The sequence below is a fragment of the Hyperoodon ampullatus genome (assembly GCF_949752795.1).
Source record: "Hyperoodon ampullatus genome assembly, chromosome: 8".
Lineage (NCBI taxonomy): Eukaryota > Metazoa > Chordata > Mammalia > Artiodactyla > Ziphiidae > Hyperoodon > Hyperoodon ampullatus.
The window spans coordinates 81361415-81368825 of record NC_136921.1 but is presented as its reverse complement, the minus strand read 5'-3'; the positions used below and the strand labels follow the sequence as shown (position 1 = coordinate 81368825).

General features: G+C 44.6%; 1 long non-coding RNA gene across 1 annotated transcript; it reads right to left on the bottom strand.

The window, feature by feature from the left end:
• Positions 1-2520: 2520 nt before the first annotated feature.
• On the bottom strand, positions 2521-6589 carry LOC307056840. The gene is made up of 2 exons (XR_013811032.1): positions 6491-6589; positions 2521-2671 (listed from the first exon to the last, which is right to left on the bottom strand). It is a non-coding gene; the product is annotated as an uncharacterized lncRNA (long non-coding RNA).
• Between the last annotated feature and the right edge of the window lie 822 nt (positions 6590-7411).

Sequence of the window (7411 nt, the reverse complement as noted above, 5' to 3'; positions counted from 1 at the left end):
GACATTTTCTAATTCACACAAAACACTGTTTAGGCTAGTAGAGGCCCAGCTGAATATCATCTTAGTGTGAATCCAATACACACTGGATCTCAATGAAGGCTAAGGTCTTTCCCACAGGATTTAGGTAGTTATTACAAAGCTGCTTAGAGTGTGCAGTGGGGGGAGAAGGGAAGAGGGAAAGAAATTGGATGTCGTTCCTAGTTTACCTCCTTTGCTTCCTATTCAATCCCAGGAGTGAAGCCACGTTACCAGGCCTTGGAAGAGATGTGTTCCCAAGACTGCTCTTAAGCCTTCAGAGGATGTCCCACATGAATGAGTCCTTTGTCCTCTACTCTTCTCCTTCTTTATCATTTCTAAGCCCTTTAACCCCTTTTTGCAATATCTCCTTCTCCCCTCCCCTTTTCTCTGTGGTCCATCGACCCTTCTAACAGAAATAAGCACATTTCCTTCCCTAGCAGTGATTTTGTGTGTGTGGCTGCAAATGTCAGCTGCTTGTCAGGGACTCCTATTCTTGAAGCTTTGCAGAGGGGAGGAGTGGGCTGTGGTCTGTCTGCTGACTCCCTTGGGAATAGAGAACAGGTGCATTCTTATTCTGTGATTAGAGGTAGGGAAGGAGCAAATGACTTTTCTGTTAATCAACTAAAAACAAAGCCACTGAAAAATATAATTTCCTTCAAAGTTTTCCTTCTAGTATGCATGAAAAATCAATATTTCTCTCTTTAACTTAATTACAATGATGCTATTTCTTTTGGTATAATACCTTAGACCTATTATGCTAAAAGAGCATCCCTGTCTTCTATGATTTAAGTTATTTAACAAATTTCATAACCTATTTGGCAATAAATGATACCACGCCCAGGTAGTGTCTCTCCACAATTCTCCCTTCGTGATACTGGAGTAAGGAGAGGGTAGGGACCAAGGGAGGAGGGTAGTTTATTTTATGCCATTGCACTGGAATTTAAAAGTATCAAGGTGATTTGGGCTGATCTTAGAGTCTCTGTAGGAGACTAGGGTCTTCAACTGTGCTAAAGAGGTTTTGGGGAAGTGAAGAGAGGGAAGAATATTGTATCAAAAGATGTAATGAATTTTCAGAGGCGGGAAGCTGAGTGTGGCATGATTAGGAGATGGTAAAAGATCTGACTTTTCTAAAATAAGGGGGCACTCTACTTCCATATTTCTGAAGTAATAAGGTTTTAATCATAATGAACATCCTTTACATAAAGGTTTGGTAACTAAGATTCTTACAAATAGAAAATGCTAAATTGTTTATTTTTTTTTTACTGTTTGTCTTTGTGATATGATTCTTCTAGTGATATCATCATTGTTTAGGATCTTGAATGATTGATACAAAGTGGCTTAATAAAAGTCAGAAGGATGGCTTCCCTGGTGACGCAGTGGTTGGGAGTCCGCTTGCCGATGCAGGGGACACGGGTTCGTGCCCCGGTCTGGGAGGATCCCACATGCCGCGGAGCGGCTGGGCCCGTGAGCCATGGCCACTGAGCCTGCGCGTCCGGAGCCTGTGCTCCGCAACGGGAGAGGCCATAGCAGTGAGAGGCCCGCGTACCGAAAAAAAAAAAAAACACAAAAAAAAACAAAACAAAAGTCAGAAGGAAATCATTACAAATTGTTCAACAGATGAAGAGCTTGATCATCACAGAGTGGTTTGCAATAGCAAAATTTGGAGACAATCTTTATTATCCATAATAAATGACTGATTAAACACATCTATATAAAAAGAAACCATGCAGTAATTTAAAAATAATCTGTAAAAAAGTGAATTTATTGATGTGGAAATATATGTTAAGTAGAAAATTTTGGATACAAAACAAGACCCCCAAATGATACACTTTTTTTTTTTTTTTTTTGCGGTATGCGGGCCTCTCACTGCCGTGGCCTCTCCCGTTGCGGAGCACAGGCTCCGGACGCGCAGGCCCAGCGGCCATGGCTCACGGGCCCAGCCGCTCCGCGGCATGTGGGATCTTCCCAGACCGGGGAACGAACCCGTGTCCCCTGCATCGGCAGGCGGACTCTCAACCACTGCGCCACCAGGGAAGCCCACACTTTTTATTTTAAAAACATGTCTCTGTCTCCCTTCATATCTCACATTCCTCTCTCCCAACTTTTTCCAATAAAAAAAAGATATCTGGAAAGATATATAACAGAAAAGGGTCTGGTAGTTAGTACTGATTTATCCTCATGGGAGAAATTTTGTATGTTTCAAAATTCAACTGCATTTTCTGATTTTTCTATAATGAACATGAATTGCTTTACAGTTTAAACAATCATTTTACAGAAAATAGAGAGATAAGTTGAGGAAAAAAGTGAGTCAGGGATACCTGGAGTACTTCTCTGAGGTCAACATCATGCAGGACTGTCCCCATCTTTTCTCACAGAATATCCTTTGGTGCCACTGTCAGAATTTAGAGCTGGCTAGATTGAATATAGCCTGACTCAGCATAGTATTTTTTTTCTCTTATGCTAATGCTTAAAAGCTTGAAACTCTGCACTCTACTCAATCCATTTCATCAAATATTTATTGAGCACCTACTATGTGCCAAGCATTAAGGATACAAGATTAACAAGACATAATTCTGTTGCAGTTTAAGTCAATAGTGCCATCAGAGAAATTTGTACATCTTGGAAAGTCCCAGATGGTTGTTCTGATGATAGCCTACAGGGGAAAAAAATCATAAGCAAACCTCATACAAGACAATGTCCAAGAGAGTTCATACTAAAAATAATCTATCCATGTTTTCACTCATAATATTTTAAGCACAACGTAGAATTATGCTGAATCATTATTTTAAAAAAATACCCACATATTTGTGGCTCTTCATTATGATACCAGCATCATTCTCCTTTTAAATTAATAGCCTTTCAATTCTTTTAGTAGAAATTATTTCAATCTGTTTAGTCTTTGAGCCAAAACTCTCAATTTGACTTTGAGATCCTGAACTGGAGACTCCAGTTCCCACATAAGGCAAAATTGTTTTTAAAAGTTAAATCAGGCAGTACATTTCAAACTAAAGTTGATAAACCCTGGGTGACCATAAATTAAACAATTAACAAATCCCAAACATTTAAAGTTGGACTTAGTGAATCTGAACAATTTCACTAGTTACATTATATATTATAATTTTTTGAAGTAAAATTTCTATCTCAGTTAAGTAATTTACATATCCTCATATTTGTTTTCCATTACTATTCCTTTACCTAGAGGGTTTTTTCCCCCCCTGACAATTATCATGGCATTTACGTGAATCAGTGTGTAAAGGAATTGGCAATCACATTATACCATTATTTTGTTTTGTGGAAGAGAAAATGTAAGCCCAGAAGTAACTCAGAGGAGTGTAAGTTTTTTGCATAGCGCCTTTTGAAACATAAGTATATGATAACTGGTAACTACTGTTATTAGAAGCTTGTCCCTTAGATTCCTAGTCCATTACTCTTACTTGCCCAGATTATTTCTCCATACTGTTTAAAGCATTAGACTTGTACTCTGCTCAAGACACTCTGCATATTGGTTTTTTCATGGTATTTAATGGATCTATTTATTCATTTAACAAATATTTATTGAGTACCTACTAAGTGTCAGATACTGGTCTTGGCCTTAATTTACATGTTAACAGAAATGATTAAAGAGTGAGTATTATTTTAAACCCATATAAACGAGCATTTGTGGTTAGTCCACTGTGTGTGTGTGTGTGTGTGTGTGTTTTCCTGCGGGGGGCTGGGGGCAGAGAGAATGTCTGTCTTCCTTCCTGTATAAAATCTGTTTGGTTTTCTATCTTAACTGCCATTTTATGCCAAGCATGTGGTATTAAAATAAGCTTGTTTCTGAGAAGCATGTCTACACTGAGTCTCCTGGGTTTTATTTTATGATGAAATATTAATTTCCCCTTTATAAAACAAATTCTTTATTCCATAATTTTGAATAGGATGATACTTTCAACTGATTGCATTTAGGACATTAAACATTTCAGCATGATAATATTTTTCTCTGGGCCTGCAGCATTTTAATTTTATTATTAAGTAAATAACTTTCATTAATTTTAAGACTTTGCTTTCAGAATGAAATGAAATAGTACACGTAACGCTAATAGGTATGCCAGACACAGAAATATTGTTTTCCTTATTTAAATTATCTGTCTTCATCATAAAACTGACAGTCAATTTTTAGTAATTTCTGATTTTTATATTTTTCCTGTTCTTTTTTCACTCATGCAGCATTTTGGTCCTATTTGCTTGTTCTCTCTTTTTAGAGGTCTCCCCTAGCTTCTCTTTTCAGTTATTATTTGGCTTTACTAGTCTTGCTGTCAATGCATTTCAGTCCTTGGATTCCAGATTGCTATTCTATATTCAACTGCTCCGTTCTGCTCTGTCAGTGAAAATTCTGGCTCTTTGCTTGGTGGGACATCAAAAATCTGATAGGCTTTGGCTCCTGCTTCATTTAGGGATGAGTAGTACAAAACAAGAGATACAGATACTCCTTGGTTATACATTTAGGATTTCTCCCAAATTTCCCAAAGACTAACACTCTAACCTCCATTTAAAAGCAAACAGCAAAGAAAGTGGCAGAATTTTTTTAAGAAGGAGGAGAGTGGTGTAGAATTTAGGTAGTGTTTTTAGCTACGGCTCTAAGGACAAATATTATCTAGTTGGTATGGTAATGCACATAAGTAGTTCCTGAACTTTTGAGGGGAAGAGAGGGAGAGCTTAAAAATTGCAGGTAAGTACTGATATTAAAATGTCATAAACATATTGATGCTTGCAATATGATGCTTCCTTGATGCTTGCAAAGTAACCATAATATACAAAACAAACAACTAACTAAAGTTTTAAATCCAATTCATGAGTGTAATATAAAATAGTACTGTGGATGCTAAAACCAATGTCAGACTAGCTGAGTCCTAAAGCTACACCTGTTGATACTGTACTAACCAGTATTTCCAAACCTTAACTTTAGGTCACACATAACACTAATATACCAATAAATGGGAACCATAAGAGTATGTGTCAAAATACAGGAGGAAGGCCACAGGCAAACTTTATGGAAAATCTGCCAACATGTAATTAAGCATGCCACTAAAACATTTGCAGCTCTCTTCGTATTTATATTCCTGTGAACATTGAAGATAGAGCCAAATAAATAAGTTCATAGGAAAGTAGAAAGGTCATTTTAAGTCCTGGTTTCGGGTGTGTCAATATTTGTTCAGAACAGCAGAAGGAAGACAAACAGAAAGGAATTAAAATTTTTTTTTGTCTTAGAAACAACGGCAAACCCCACCATCTCCCTAGAGTCTGCGTTCTCACCTTGCCAATAGATGTTGGGTTTAAGCACCCCAGCAGAAGCAAGCCCTCTCTAGGAAACCACAGTGTCTTTTCAAACAAGGACAGCGGGTTTTTCTCTATTGTCGCTGCTTTCCCTCTCATCTGGGAATTGGTTTGCCTTTCGATAGCAACTCAGGAAGGGGTGGTGCGCCCCAAATTCGCGAGGCTCTGCCAAATACCAGAGGCTCTTCTTTGGAAGAGGGAGGCTCCTCCTTTGGACGTGAGGCGCCCCTACCAGAGCGCGCGCTTGCAGAAACGGAAACCACTAGCTGCGCTGAAGTGAGTCAAGTGATGAAATCAAGACTGCATGGGAAGGAGGCTCACCCAATAGCTCACGAACCTAAGTGGTGACAGACGCTACTGAACCCTGCTCGTGGAAACCCTACGAGCCAACCACTGCTGCCGTCATGAGGTGGTCCTCGGAGGCACGGGGCCCCCGGATCTCCGGGCAGCGCACCCCTTCATTTTGGGAAAACGCAGAGGAAGGGAAGTGTGTGTGAGGGAAATCTAGAACCTCTGGTTCCCTAAGGACGCAGACCGTGTTCTGGTTACAAGGTGACCCCTACCACCAGGTCAGTGCAGGACTCCCCAGGGCAGACGGGCTGAGGCTCGCCTCGCACCGAGAACCAGCCTCGCCTCCCGCGGAGAGAGGAGCCGCGCAGCGGCCGCGCCCGGCCCGGGACGGCGCCCTTGCCCCGCGCGCGGTCCTCGGTCCTCACCTGGAGCGCTCAGGTAGGGCTTGGGCGGGGCGGGAGACTGGCGCGCAGGCGCGGGACGGGGGCCTCGCCCCTGCCGAAGTCGCAGGCTGGAGCTCACCTGGGAGACTCCGAGAGGAAGCCGAGCCTCGGTTCGGCCTCTCCCTGGCAACGCCGGAGGCCCCGCGGGAAGGCAGGAGGCGGCGGCGGAGGAGGAGCTGGACTAATCGGCAACTGTAGCAACAGCCACCGGAGCCGCCGCCACCACCTGCACCTGGCGCCCGGCCCACGTCCAGCGCCCGCCCGGCCGCCGCTTCCCGCCACCTTGCCCTGCCCATCCGCCAGGTAACTCGGCGGGCCGGCGCTCGGGTCGGGGCGGGGGACCCGTTGCCCCTGGGCAGCGTCGGAGGTGTGTGTGTGTGTGGCGGGGGGGGGGGGGGGGTCGGACAGACGCGGAGGCTCACTTGGCGGAGAGACGGGGAAGGTCCCGATGGCTGGTTGGAGATGGTCTCGAGAGCGATGTTTCAGTTGGCCCTCGGGAGAGGCCGAAAGGGACTCCCGACACCGGGGAGGAGGTGGCGCTCGGGGGTTGCCCTGTCCTGCCTGTCACTCGCAGTGCCCCCTGTCGGTCTCTGTAAGGAGGCTTCAGAAGAGCCAGACCCGGGCCGAAGTCCTGGGGGCCCCGAGCTGGTCCCTGCGAGGGTGGCCGAGTGGGGGGTGGGAGGGGCAGGGCCGGGCGCGAGGCTGCGGGCCTCTCTCGGGCTCACAGGTTGCTGGTCTCCTGCCGCCCCGGTGCGGGGGCCGGAGGGGCGAACCCGCGGCGAGAAGGGCACGGCTTGACCAGGCAACTTTCCCAGCCGGACCCCAGACCGTCCTAGGCTGGAAACCGCGGCCGCCGGAGCTGTTCAAATGGTTTCCGAGTGGTTTGGAAGGCGCTCTGCGGTCGGGACGCGGACATCCTTCTCTCTCTCTCTCTCTCCCCCCCCTTTTTTTTTTTCTGGTCTCTGTACTTTTCCGGGTGCGCTCCCTAAGCCAGAGCTGCCCCCACTTTCCGGTTTGATCGAGAAGTTATTTTCTTCGTGGCAGGAGGAAATCTAACTGCCACTCACCAACCGCACACCATCGCGTTGAAGGACCTGTTGACTAAACGACCTGCCTATCGCGGCTTTGGTCTGCCTGTGGCATATGAGTCAAAGGTTCAAAAAAACTTTGTTTCAGGAACCTGCCACGTCTGAACCTGGGTGTGCCAGGCCCAAATTCCTTTCCCTGCCTAATTAGGCTTTTCTGAAGCCTAAGAATTGAGGGTGAAACTGGTGCTTACCTTAGACTTTATTTCCTTTTCTTTCAAAGCCCATGAAAGCACTTCCTTCTCTCTCAAATATTCA